This window comes from Somniosus microcephalus, unplaced genomic scaffold, assembly GCF_052327205.1.
Source record: "Somniosus microcephalus isolate GS21.2 unplaced genomic scaffold, FLI_Smic_1.0 unresolved_chr9, whole genome shotgun sequence".
NCBI classification, from domain to species: domain Eukaryota; kingdom Metazoa; phylum Chordata; class Chondrichthyes; order Squaliformes; family Somniosidae; genus Somniosus; species Somniosus microcephalus.
In genome coordinates, this window is record NW_028225187.1 from 33,018,765 (window position 1) to 33,033,636 (window position 14,872).

Here is a 14,872-nt window from a genome sequence, read left to right on the forward strand (position 1 = left end):
GGGAATTCTAAACTGAAGGCATTCCAGGAGCGGGCGCCATGAAAGTTGTGTGAGCACACGAGTGATATCTGAATGACACCTGGGCAGGTTGCTGGCAGCAGCATTTAGGAGTTGCTGAACATTAGAGAGGGTGCAAGGAGCGAGGCCGGCCAGGGGAGCATTGGGACAGTCGGGTTTAGAGATGGGTTGAGGCAGGGGCGGGCAATGTTACGGGGATAGAAGTAGGGGATCTTTGTGATGGCGGGTATATGGTGCAGGGAGTTCAGCTCAAGGTTGGATGCGGAGATTGCAAACAGCCTGGCTTAGTCTCTGGCAGTGGCCAGGGAGGGAGATGGACTCAAGCGATGAGGCAATGGAATTTGTGGTGGGGAAGCAGACGGTGGCATCAGTCTTCCCAATGTTTAACTGGAGGTAAATGGGGAGTGACATTCCACACCAAGAGCGCTGTTGCAGGTAATTTACCCAGATGCATAGAGATTTGGAAACTCAATTATAGGAAGGAAATAAAATACCTCGAAAAACTGCTCAGCAGGTTCACTGGGATGTGGAATTCCTGTTATAGAGGGGATTTGAGAAGTTAGGGCTCATGCTACACTAGTTCAGCAGATTTGGCGAGGAGTTGATGGAAGTCTTCAGTTTCTCTGAGCTTATGATGAAAGAAATGTTTGCAGATTGTTTCCACTGTTTGGTCAAAGGGCTTATTCAGAGTATTAAGAGTGAGGAAGCAAGTCGATGAATTACTTTAAACGAATAATTCGATCGTTTTGAAGAAAAAAGATTGTTAGAGTTCATGGGGTGAACAGCAGGTTGGGATTAGATTAGGTTGGTTATTAAAGGTATCGGATAGTGAGCAGCATGTTGGGATTAGATTAGGTCTGTTATTAACGGTATTGGGTAGTTCGCAGCATGTTGGGATTAGACTAGGTAGGATATTAACTGTAATGGATACTGAGCAGGAGGTTGAGATTAGACTAGGTGGGATATTAACGGTAAAGTTTAGTGAGCAGGAGGTTAGGATTGGACTAGGTGGGATATTAACGGTAATGTGTAGTGAGCAGGGCATTGTGATTAGACTAGGTTGGATATTAACAGTAATGGGTAGTGAGCAGGAGGTTGGGATTGGACTAGGTGGGATATTAGCAGTAATGGTAGTGAGCAGCAGGTTGGGAATTAGACTAGGAGGGACATTAACAGGAATGGGCAGTGAGCAGCAGGTTGGGATTTGACTCGGTGCGATATTATCAGTAATGCATAGGGATCAAGAGGCTGGGATTAGACTAGATGGGATCTAATGATAATGGGTAGTGAGCAGGATGTTGATATTAGAGTTGGTGGGGTATGAACGGTAATGGGTAGTGAACAGGCTATTTAGATTAGACAAGGTTGAATACTAATGGTAATGGGCAGTGAGCAGAAGGTTGGATTTACACACGATGGGATATGAATGGAAATGGGTAGTGAGCAGGACGTTGGGATTAGACTAGTTGGGATATTAACGGTAATGGGCAGTGAGTACGATGTTGGGATTAGACAAGGTGGGGTATGAAAAATCACGGGTCGTTAGCAGGAGGTTGGGATTAGACTAGGTGGGATATTAACAGTAATGGGTAGTGAACAGCAGGTTGGGATTGGACTAGGTCAGATATTAATAGTAATGGGCAGTGAACAGGAGGTGGGGATTAGACTAGGTGGGATATTAACAGTAATGGGTAGTGAGCAGGAGGTTGGGGTTAGACTAGGTGGGATATTAACAGTAATGGGTAGTGAACAGGAGGTTGGGATTGGACTAGGTGGGATATTAGCAGTAATGGGTAGTGAGCAGCAGGTTGGGATTAGATTGGTGGGATATTAACAGTAATGGGTAGTGAGCAGGAGGTTGGGGTTAGACTAGGTGGAATATTAACAGTAATGGGTAGAGAACAGGAGTTTGGGATTGGACTAGGTGGGATATTAGCTGTAATGGGCAGTGAGCAGGAGGTTGGAATTAGACTAGGTGGGATATTAACAGTAATGGGTAGTGAGCAGGAGTTTGGGATTAGACTAGGTGGAATATTAATGGTAATGGGTGGAGAGCAGGAGGTTGGGATTAGACTCGGTGGGATATACACAGTAATGGGTAGTGAGCAAGCGGTTGTGATTAGATTGGTGGGATATTAACAGTAATGGTTCGTGAGCAGGCGGTTGTAATTACACTTGGTGGCGTATTAATGGTAATGGGTGGTGAGCAGGAGGTTGGGATTAGTCTAGGTAGGTTAATCACGGTAATGGGTAGGGAGCAGCAGCTTGGGCTCAGACTAGGTGGGATATGAACAATGAGGGGCAGTGAGCAGGAGGTTGGGATTAGATAAATTGGGATATTAAAGGCAATGGGCAGTGAACAGGAGTTTGGGATTGGACTAGGTGGGATATTAGCAGTAATGGGTAGTGAGCAGGAGGTTGGGATTAGATTGGTGGGATATTAACAGTAATGGGCAGTGAGCAGGAGGTGGGGATTAGACTAGGTGGGATATTAACAGTAATGGGCAGTGAGCAGGAGGTTGGGATTAGGCTAGATGGGATATTAACAGTAATGGGTAGAGAACAGGAGTGTGGGATTGGACTAGGTGGGATATTAGCAGTAATGGGTAGTGAGCAGCAGGTTGGGATTAGACAAGGTGGGATATTAACAGTAATGAGCAGTGAGCAGTAGGTTGGGATTAGACAAGGTGGGATATTAACGGTAATGAGCAGTGAGCAGTAGGTTGGGTTTAGGCTAGGTGGGATATTAACGGTAATGAGCAGGAGATTGGGATTAGACTAGGTGGGATACTCATTGTAACGGGTGGTGAGCAGGAGGTTGGGAAGAGATTAGGTGGGATATAAACTGTAATTGGTAGTGAGCAGGAGGTTGGGATTCCACTGGGTGCGATATTAATGGTAATTAGCAGCGTGCAGGAGAATGGGATTAGACTCGTGGGATATTTATGGTAATGGGAAGTGGTCAGGATTTTGAGATAAGACTGGGTGGGATAATCGAGGTAATGGGTAGAGAGCAGAAGGTTGGGATTATGCTAGTTGGGATATTAACAGTAATGGGAAGTGCGCAGGATGTTAGGATTAGACTAGGTGGGATGGTAACAGTAATATTCAGTGAGCAGGAGTTTGGGATATGCCTGGGTGGGATATTCACGGTAAACGGTTAGTGAGCAGGAGGTTGGGATTAGACTAGGTGGGATATTCATGCTAATTGATAGTGAGCAGGACGTTGGGATTAGACTAGGTGGGATATTCACAGTAATGGCTAGTGAGCAAAAGGTTGGCATTAGACTAGGTGGGATATTAATGGTAATGGGCGGTGAGCAGGAGGTTGGGATTAGACCAGGTGGGATATTAAAAATAATGGGTAGTGAGCAGGAGGTTGGGATTAGAATGGTTGGATATTAACAGTAATGGGTAGAGGGCAGGATGTTGGGATTAGACTAGGTTGGATATTAACAGTAATGGATAGTGAGCAGGAGGTTGGGATTAGACCAGGTTGGATATTTACAGAAATGGGTAGAGAGCATGAGGTTGCGTTTAGACTAGGTGGGATATTAACAGTAATGGGTAATGAGCAGGAGGTTGGGATTAGACTAGCTGGGATATTAACAGTAATGGGTAATGAGCAGGAGGTTGGGATTAGACTAGGTGGGATATTAACAGTAACGGGTAATGAGCAGGAGGTTGGGATGAGACTAGGTGGGATATTAACGTCAATAAGTAGTGAGCAGGAGGTTTGGATTAGACTAGGTGGGATTTTAACAGTAATGGGCAGTGAGCAGGAGGTTGGGATTAGAATGGCGGGATATTAACAGTAATGGGTAGTGAGCAGGAGGTTGGGGTTAGAGCATGTGGGACATTAACAGTAATGGGTAGAGAGCATGAGGTTGCGATTAGACTAGGTGGTAAATTAACAGTAATGGGTAGTGATCAGCAGGTTGGGTTTCGACTGGGTGGGATATTAACGGTATTGGATAGTGAGCAGCTTGTTGGTATTAGACTAGGTGGGATATTAACGGTAATGGGGGGCGGGCAGAAGGATGGATTAGACTTGTGGGATCTTAACATTAATGGGCAGTGAGCAGGAGTTTGGGATAAGACTGAGTGGAATATTCACGGTAATGTGTAGTGAGCAGGAGGTTGTGATTAGTCTAGGTGGGATATTCACCCTAATGGGAAGTGAGCAGGAGGTTGCGATTAGATTAGTTTGGATATAAACAGTAATGGGCAGTGAGCAGGAGGTTGGGATTAGATTTGGTGGGATATTAAGTGTAATGGGCAGTGAGCAGGTGGTTGGGATTAGACTAAGTGGGATATTAACGGTAATGGGTGGTGAGCACGCATTTGGTATTAGACTAGGTGGGTTATTCACGGTAATGGGCAGTGAGCAGGAGGTTGGGATTAGACTAGGTGGGATATTAACGGTTTTGGGTAGTGACCATGAGGTTGGGATTAGACTAGGTGGGATATTGACAGTAATGGGTAGTGAGCAGGAGGTTGGGATTAGACTAGGTGGGATATTAACGGTATTGGATAGTGAGCAGGATGTTGGGATTAGACTAGGTGGGATATTAACGGTAATGGGCTGCGGGCAGGAGGATTGGATTACACTATTGGGATATTAATCGTAATGGGCAGGGAGCAGGAGTTTGGGATAAGACTGGGTGGGATACTCACGGTAATGGTTAGTAAGCAGGAGGTTGCGATTAGACTAGTTGGGATATTAACAGTAGTGGGCAGTGAGCAGGAGGCTGGGAGTAGAGTAGGTGGGATATTAACGGTAATGGGCAGTGAGCAGGAGGTTGGGATTAGACTTGGTGTGATATTAAGGGTAATGGGTAGTGAACAAGGGGTTGGGATTAGACCAGGTGGGATATTAATGGTAATGGGCAGTGAGCAGGATGTTGATAGAATAGGTGGGATATGAACAGTAATGGGCAGTGAGCAGGAGGTTGGGATTAGACTAGGTGGAATATTAACTGTAATGGGTAGAGAGCATGAGATTGGAATTAGACCAGGAGGGATATTAACAGTAATTGGTAGAGAGCAGGAGGTTGGGATTAGACTAGGTGGGATATTAACAGTGATGGGTAGTGAGCAGGAGGTTGGGATTAGAGCAGGTGGGATATTAACGGTAATTGGTAGAGAGCAGGAGGTTGGGATTAGACTAGGTGGGATATTAACAGTAATGGCTAGTGAGCAGGATGTTGGGTTTAGGCTAGGTGGGATATTAATGGTAATCGGCTGCGGGCAGGAGGATGGGATTAGTCTAGTGGGATATTAAAGGTAATGGGCAGTGAGCAGCAGTTTGGGATAAGACTGGCTGGGATATTCACGGTAATGGGTAGTGAGCAGAAGGTTGTGATTAGACTAGGTGTGATATTCACCCTAGTGGGGAGTGAGCAGGAGGTTGCGATTAGACTAGTTGGGATATTAACAGTAATGGGCAGTGAATAGGAGGTTGGGATTAGACCAGGTGGGATATTAACAGTAATGGGCAGTGAGCAGGAGGTTGCAATTAGACTAGGTGGGATATTAACGGTAATGGATATTGAGCAGGAGGTTGGGATTAGTCTAGGTGGGATATTAACAGTAATGGGTAGTGAGCAGGAGGTTGGGATTAGACTAGGTAGGATATTAACAGTCATGGCTAGTGATCAGGAGGTTTGGATTAGACTAGCCGGGAAATTAACTGTAATGGGTAGTGAGGAGAAGGTTGCGATTAGACTAGGTGGGATATTAACTAATGGATAGTGAACAGGAGGTTGGGATTAGACTAGGTGGGATATTAACAGTAATGGGCAGTGAGCAGGAGGCTGAGATTTCATTTTAGGGATATTTACGGTAATGGGTAGTGAGCAGGAGGTTGGGATTAGAGTAGGTGGGATATTAACAGAAATGGGCATTGAGCAGGAGTTTGGGATTAGACCAGGTGGGATATGAACGATAATGTGTAGTGAACAGCAGGTTGTGATTAGACGAGGTGGTATATGAACGATAATGGGTAGTGAACAGAAGGATCGGATTAGAGGAGGAGGGATATGTATGATAATGGGTAGTGAACAGGAGGTTGGGTTTAGACTAGGTGGGATATTCTCGCTAATGGGTAGTGAGCAGGAGGTTGCGATTAGATTAGGTGGGATATTAACAGTAATGGATAGTGAGCAGTAGGTTGGGATTAGACTAGGTGGGATATTAACAGTAATTGGTAGTGAGCAGGAGGTTGGGATGCGACTGGGTGGGATATTAATGGTATTGGATAGTGAGCAGGATGTTGGGATTAGACTAGGTTGGATATTAACGGTAATGGGCTGCGGGCAGGAGGATTGGATTATACTATTGGGATATTAATGGTAATGGGCAGTGAGCAGGAGTTTGGGATAAGACTGGGTGGGATATTCACGGTAATGTGTAGTGAGCAGGAGGTTGTGATTAGACTAGGTGGGATATTCACCCTAATGGTTAGTAAGCAGGAGGTTGCGATTAGACTAGTTGGGATATTAATGGTAATGGGCAGTGAGCAGGAGGTTGGGATTATACTTGGTGGGATATTAACGGTAATGGGTAGTGAACAAGGGGTTGGGATTAGACCAGGTGGGATATTAACAGTAATGGGCAGTGAGCAGGAGGTAGGGATTAGACTAGGTGGGATATTAACAGTGATGGGTAGTGAGAAGGAGGTTGGGATTAGAGTAGGTGGGATATTAATGGTAATTGGTAATGAGCAGGAGGATAGGATTAGACTAGGTGGGATAATAACAGTAATGGGCAGTGAGCAGGAGGTTGGGATTAGTAGAGTTGGGATATGAACGATAATGGGTAGTGAGCAGGAGGTTGGGATTCGACTGGGTGGGATATTAACGGTATTGGTTAGTGAGCAGGATGTTGGGCTAGACTAGGTGGGATATTAACGGTAATGGGCTGCGGGCAGGAGGATGGGATTAGACTAGTGGGATATTAACGGTATTGGGCAGTGAGCAGCAATTTGGGATAAGACTGGGTGGGATATTCACGGTAATGGGTGGTGAGCAGGAGGTTGTGATTAGACTAAGTGGGATATTCACCCTAATGTGTAGTGAGAAGGAGGTTGCGATTAGACTAGTTGGGATATTAACGGTATTGGATAGTGAGCAGGATGTTTTGATTAGACTAGGTGGGATATTAACTTTTATGGATAGTGAACAAGTGGTTGGGATTAGACCAGGTGGGATATTAACGGTAATGGGCAGTGAGCAGGATGTTGTGATAGAATAGGTGGGATATTAAAGGTAATGGATATTGAGCAGGAGTTTGGGATTAGACTAGCTGGGAAATTAACTGTAATGGGTAGTGAGCAGGAGGTTGCGATTAGTCTAGGTGGGATATTAACTGTAATGGATAGTGAGCAGGAGGTTGGGATTAGACTAGGTGGGATATTAACAGTAATGGGCAGTGAGCAGGAGGCTGAGATTTGATTGGAGGGATATTTACGGTAATGTGTAGTGAGCAGGAGGTTGGGATTAGAGTAGGTGGGATATTACCGGACATGGGTAGTGAGCAGGAGGCTGGGATTAGACTAGGTGGGATATTAATGGTAATGGTAATGAGCAGCAGGTTTGGATTAGACTAGATGGGATATTAACGGTAATGGGTAGTGAGCAGAAGGTTGGGATTAGACTAGTTGGGATATTAACTGTAATTGGTAGTGAGCAGGAGGTTGGGCATCGACTGGGTGGGATGTTATCGGTAATGGGCAGTGGGCAGGAGAATGGGATTAGACTAGTTGGATATTAAAGGTAATGGGTATTGAGCAGATGGTTCGGATTAGACTAGGTGGGATATTCACGGTAATGGGTAATGAGCAGTAGGTTGGGATTAGACTGGGTGCGATCTTAACAGTAATGGGTAGTGAGCAGGCGTTTGGGATTAGACTAGGTGGTGTATTAAGAGTAATTGGTAGTGTGCAGGAGTTTGCGATTAGACTAGTTGGGATATTAACAGTAATGGGTTTTGAGCAGGATGTTGGGATTAGAATAGGCGGGATATTAACAGTAATGGGCAGTGAGCAGGAGGTTGGGAGTAGAGTAGGTGGGATATTAACGGTAATGGGCAGTGAGCAGGAGGTTGGGATTAGACTTGGTGTGATATTAACGGTAATGGGTAGTGAACAAGGGGTTGGGATTAGACCAGGTGGGATATTAATGGTAATGGGCAGTGAGCAGGATGTTGATAGAATAGGTGGGATATTAACAGTAATGGGCAGTGAGCAGAAGGTTGGGATTAGACTAGGTGGGATATTAACTGTAATGGGTAGAGAGCATGAGATTGGGATTAGACTAGGTGGGATATTAACAGTGATGGGTAGTGAGCAGGAGGTTGGGATTAGAGTAGGTGGGATATTAACGGTAATGGGCAGTGCGCCGGAGGTTGGGATTAGTAGAGGTGGGATATTAATGATAATGGGTAGTGAGCAGGAGGTTGGGATTTGACTGGGTGGGATATTAACGGTATTGGTTAGTGAGCAAGATGTTGGGTTTAGACTAGGTGGGATATTAATGGTAATCGGCTGCAGGCAGGAGGATGGGATTAGACTAGTGGGATATTAACGGTAATGGGCAGTGAGCAGCAGTTTGGGAGAAGACTGGGTGGGATATTCATGGTAATGGGTAGTGAGCAGGAGGTTGTGATTAGACTAGGTGGGATATTCACCTTAATGGGTAGTGAGTAGGAGGTTGCGATTAGACTAGTTGGGGTATTAACAGTAATGGGCAGTGAACAGGAGGTTGGGAGTAGAGTAGGTGGGATATTAACGGTAATGGGCAGTGAGCAGGTTGTTGGGATTAGACTAGGTGGGATATTAACTGTTATGGATAGTGAACTAGAGGTTGGGGTTAGACCAGGTGGGATATTAACAGGAATGGGCAGTGAGCAGGAGGTTGCGATTTGACTAGGTGGGATATTAACGGTAATGGATATTGCGCAGGAGGTTGGGATTAGTCTAGGTGGGATATTAACAGTAATGGGTAGTGAGCAGGAGGTTGGGATTAGACTAGGTAGGATATTAACAGTCATGGCTAATGATCAGGAGGTTGGGATTAGACTAGCTGGGAAATTAACTGTAATGGGTAGTGAGCAGGAGGTTGCGATTAGACTAGGTGGGATATTAACTAATGGATAGTGAGCAGCAGGTTGGGATTAGACTAGGTGGGATGTTAACAGTAATGGGCAGTGAGCAGGAGGCTGAGATTTGATTTTAGGGATATTTACGGTAATGGGTAGTGAGCAGGAGGTTGGGATTAGAGTAGGTGGGATATTTACAGTAATGGGTAGTGAACAGAAGGTTCTTATTAGACGAGGAGGGATATGTATGATAATGGGTAGTGAACAGGAGGTTGGGTTTAGATTAGGTGGGATATTAACGGTAATGGGCAGTGAGCCGGAGGTTGGGATTAGTAGAGTTGGGTTATGAACGATAATGGGTAGTGAGCAGGAGGTTGGGATTCGACTGGGTGGGATATTAACGGTATTGGTTAGTGAGCAGGATGTTGGGTTTAGACTAGGTGGGATATTAACGGTAATGGGCTGCGGGCAGGAGGATGGGATTCGACTAGTGGGATATTAACGGTCATGGGCAGTGAGCAGCAGTTTGGGATAAGACTGGGTGGGATATTCACGGTAATGGGTTGTGAGCAGAAGGTTGCGATTAGACTAGTTGGGATATTAACAGTAATGGGCAGTGAACAGGAGGTTGGGAGTAGAGTAGGTGGGATATTAACGGTAATGGGCGGAGAGCAGGAGTTTGTGATTAGACTTGGTGGGATATTAACGGTATTGGATAGTGAGCAGGATGTTTGGATTCGACTAGGTGGGATATTAACTGTTATGGATAGTGAACAAGTGGTTGGAATTAGACCAGGTGGGATATTAACGGTAATGGGCAGTGAGCAGGAGGTTGGGATTAGAAAGGTGGTATATTAACGGTAATGGATATTGTGCAGGAGGTTGGGATTAGATTAGGTGGGATATTAACAGTAATGGGTAGTGAGCACGAGGTTGCGATTAGACTAGGTGGGATATTAACTGTAATGGATAGTGAGCAGGAGGTTGGGATTAGACTAGGTGGGATGTTAACAGTAATGGGCAGTGAGCAGCAGGCTGAGATTTGATTTTAGGGACATTTACAGTAATGGGTAGTGAGCAGGAGGTTGGGATTAGAGTAGGTGGGATATTAACGGTAATGGGTAGTGAGCAGGAGGTTGGGATTAGAGTAGGTGGGATATTAACGGTAATGGGTAGTGAGCAGGAGGTTGGGATTAGACTAGGTAGGATATTAACTGTAATTGGTAGTGAGCAGGATGTTGGGCATCGACTGGGTGGGATGTTATCGGTAATGGGCAGAGGGCAGGAGAATGGGATTAGACTAGTTGGACATTAGCGGTAATGGGTATTGAGCAGATGGTTCGGATTAGACTAGTTGGGATATTCACGGTAATGGGTAGTGAGCTGGAGCTTGGGATTAGCCTAGGTGCGATCTTAACAGTAATGGGTAATGAGCAGTAGGTTGGGATTAGACTGGCTGCGATCTTAACAGTAATGGGTAGTGAGCAGGCGTTTGGGATTAGACTAGGTGGTGTATTAAGAGTAATTGGTAGTGTGCAGTAGGTTGCGATTAGACTAGTTGCGATATTAACAGTAATGGGTTTTGAGCAGGATGTTGGGATTAGAATAGGCGAGATATTAACAGTAATGGGTAGTGAACAGGAGGTTGGGATTAGACTAGGTTGGATATTAATGGTAATGGGTAGTGAGCAGCAGGTTGGGATTAGACTAGGTGGGATATTTACGGTAATGGGTAGTGAGCAGGCGGTTGGGATTAGACTAGGTGGGATATTAACGGTAATGGGTAGTGAACCAGAGGTTGGGATTAGTCTAGGTTGGATATTAACGGTAATGGGTAGTGAGGAGGAGTTTGGGATTAGACTAGGTTGGATGTTAGTGAGCAGGATTTTGGGATTAGACTAGGTGGGATATTGAAGTTAATGTGTAGTGAGCAGGAGGTTGGGATTTGACTAGGTGGGATTTTAATGGTAATGGGTAGTGAGAACGAGGATGGGATTAGGCTATGTGGGATATTAACGGTAATGGGCAGTGAACAGGAGGTTTGGATTAGACGAAGTGGGATATGAACGATAATGGTTAGTGAACAGGAGGTTGGGATTAGTCTAGGTGAGATATTAACGGTAATGGGCAGTGAGCCGAAGGTTGGGATTATACGAGGTGGGGCATGAACGATAATGGGTAGTGAACAGGAGGTTGGGATTAGAATAGGTGAGATATTAACGGTAATGGGCAATGAGCAGGAGGTTGGGATTAGACTAGGTGGTATATTAATGGTAATGTGTAGTGAGCAGGAGGTTGGGATTAGACTAGGTTTGACATTAACTGTAATTGGTAGTGAGCAGTAGGTTGGGATTCGACAGGGTGGGATGTTATTGGTAAGGCACAGCAGGCAGGAGGATGGGATTAGACTACTGGGATCTTAACGGTAATGTGTAGTCAGCAGATGGTTCGGATTAGACTAGGTGGGATATTAACAGTAATGGGCAGTCAGCAGGAGTTTGGGATAAGACAGGGTGGGATACTCACGGTCATAGGGAGTGAGCAGGAGGTTGGGAATTAGACTAGGTAGGATATTCACGCTAATGGCTAATGAGGAGGAGGTTGTGATTAGACTAGGTGGGATATTCACGGTACTGGGTAGTGAGCAGCAGGTTGGGATTAGACTAGGTGTGATATTAACAGTAATAGGCAGTGAGCAGGAGATTGGGATTTGACTAGATGGGATATTAACAGTAATGGGTAGTGAACAGGACGTTTTGATTAGACTAGGTGGGATATTAACAGTAATGGGCATTGATCAGAAGTTTGGGATTAGACCAGGTGGTATATGAACGATAATGCGTGGTGAACAGCAGGTTGGGATTAGACGAGGAGGGAAATGAACGATAATGGGTAGTGAGCAGAAGGTTAGGAATTAGACTAGGTGGGATATTCTCGCTAATGGGTAGTGAGCAGAATGTTGTGATTAAATTAGGTGGGATATTAACGGTAATGGGTAGTGAGCAGAAGGTTGGGATTAGACTCGGTGGGATATTAACGGTAATGGGTAGTGAGCAGGAGGTTGGGATTAGATTGGTGGGATATTAACGGTAATGGGCAGTGAGCAGGAGGTTGGGATTAGATTGGAGGGATATTAACAGTAATGGGTAGTGAGCAGGAGGTTGTGTTTAGACTAGGTGGGATATTAACAGTAATGGGCAGTGAGCAGGAGGTTGAGTTTAGACTAGGTGGGATATTAACGGTAATGGGTAGTGAGCAGGCGGTTGGGATTAGACTAGGTGGGATATTAACGGTAATGGGCAGTGAGCAGAAGGTTGGGATTACACTAGGTGGGATATTAACAGTAATGGGTAGTGAGCAGGAGGTTGAGTTTAGACTAGGTGGGATATTAACGGTAATGGGCAGTGAGCAGGAGGTTGAGTTTAGACTAGGTGGGATATTTACAGTAATGGGTAGAGAACAGGAGGTTGGGATTACACTAGGTGGGATATTAACGGTAATGGGCAGTGAGCAGGAGGTTGGGATTACACTAGGTGGGATATTAACAGTAATGGGTAGTGAGCAGGAGGTTGGGATTACACTAGGTGGGATATTAACAGTAATGGGCAGTGAGCAGGAGGTTGAGTTTAGACTAGGTGGGATATTAACGGTAATGGGTAGTGAGCAGGAGTATGGGATTAGACTAGGTGGGATATTAACGGTAATGGATAGTGAGCAGGAGGTTGGGATTAGACTAGGTGGGATATTAACGGTAATGGATAGTGAGCAGGAGGTTGGGATTAGACTAGGTGGGATATTAACGGTAATGGGCAGTGAGCAGAAGGTTGGGATTACACTAGGTGGGATATTAACGGTAATGGGTTGTGAGCAGGAGGTTGTGATTACACTAGGTGGGATATTTGCAGTAATGGGTAGTGAGCAGGCGGTTGGGATTAGATTGGTGGGATTAGACTCAGTGAATCGGAGGAGAAAAGAAACAATTGCACTTTATTGAATGGGGACAGTCCGGTTTTTCCAGCCCCACACTACTTTTTTTGTCTTGTTTCCTTTCTTTGTGTCTCAATATTTCACCATATGAGCTCCTCTGTTTGTTAATGTCTTTTCATTAACCCAGAGGTGATTTTTTGGTGCCATCTGACATTTCCCCGATTTAATATTAAGTAGTTTCCTGGTCACTCAGTTCATTGCCTTCCCTCTAACTCCTGTCTGTTGCCTCTGGTCTCTCCTTTTCCCAGTCCCACTAAAACCGTTTCCCTTTGTATTCAGTCCACGCAAGTGTTATACCAGAACCTTTCCCCTGTTCTTTGTACAGATACTGACGGTTCCGCTTGGTATTTACACCTCTTCGTATCATTGTTTCAGTTTCACAATATTTGCAGTTTTATCCATTTCTTTGATATTTTGCCAATTCCATTCAGTAACATTCTCAGCTTCCAATATTTGATATTGCAACAATTCTCAGTGGCAGTGAGGAAAGAAAATCTGATTTTGGATGTGCTAACAGATCAATATTAAGCAGATGTAGTGAGATAATCCCGCTACTTTATTAATCATTGGTGTGAGCGCACTGAGACAACGGTGTACAGTTCTGCTTGCCTCAGTACAGAAACGCTATCACAGCTATTGAAGACAGCAACTAGAGTGATTGAGAGGGTGGAGGGGTTGGATTAAGAGGAGCTAATGTGTAAATTGGGCATGTTCTCACTGGAAAAGAGAAGTTTGAGGTAATATTATTGCTGTTTCACTTTGTCCAGTATACTACAATCAGAGGACACGGCCTGCGCTTGGAGGGTAAATTCAAAACTAATCTGTGGAAACAATATTTCAGTGAGCGAGTGGTCAATCTGGGGGACAGGCCCCCAAGAGAGATGGAAGAAACAGTTTGTATTGATTCATTAAACGGCAAATTAGATAGATTTATTTCAGAAAATCGCATTTGGGATTGCCTTATATGAGTAATCTGAGATATGATGTGGTAAGTGTAGCATGCTTGGGAGGAAGAGGTGTCTTTGGTTCTACGGTTCCCAAAGCTCGCCACCTCTCGGGTTTTCCTCACCTCATGTCTGGGTCTGTTGTAGATTAATTGATAGAGATCGATTAGTCAACAACTCTATTATAATTGTAGCATTCGATTATCAGGATGTTTGTAGGGGAATTACATACACCTCATCGAGTAATTCCTTTGTTCCTATGTTAGGATATTCGGTCAGCGCTGTGACGTAGAATAAACTAAACTCATTCTGTGTCCCTCCCACTCACTTGATACTCTGGTCCACTGAAATGGTCCTCGCCTGTTAACCCGAGACTGAGTCCCTCCACACCCTCTTCAACCGCCTGTTCCAGTCTGTCCCGGTAGAATTTCGTCAACTGGAACAGCTGGTAATCGTTGCACTTTGTCAAGCACATATTGATTGTCGAGTTCCGATCTGTGAACGCAAAGGACCACGTTAACAAACACCTCCTGAAAACGCACATACATCGCATGTGCTACATTCCTCAATCTATAAAGTCAGATTTGTCAAACATGACTTATCGACAGCTTATCGGTTCCAGCCACCCCATCATCCACTGTATCAGTACATATTCTCAAAGTATTCTTTAATAGAAACATAGACATAGAAACATAGAAGATAGAAGCAGGAGTAGGTCAATCGGCCCCTCGAACCTGCTCCGCCATTCAATGAGATCGTGGCTGATCATCGAAATTAAGTACCCTGTCCCTGCCTCTTCTCCATATCCCTTGATCCCTTTAGCC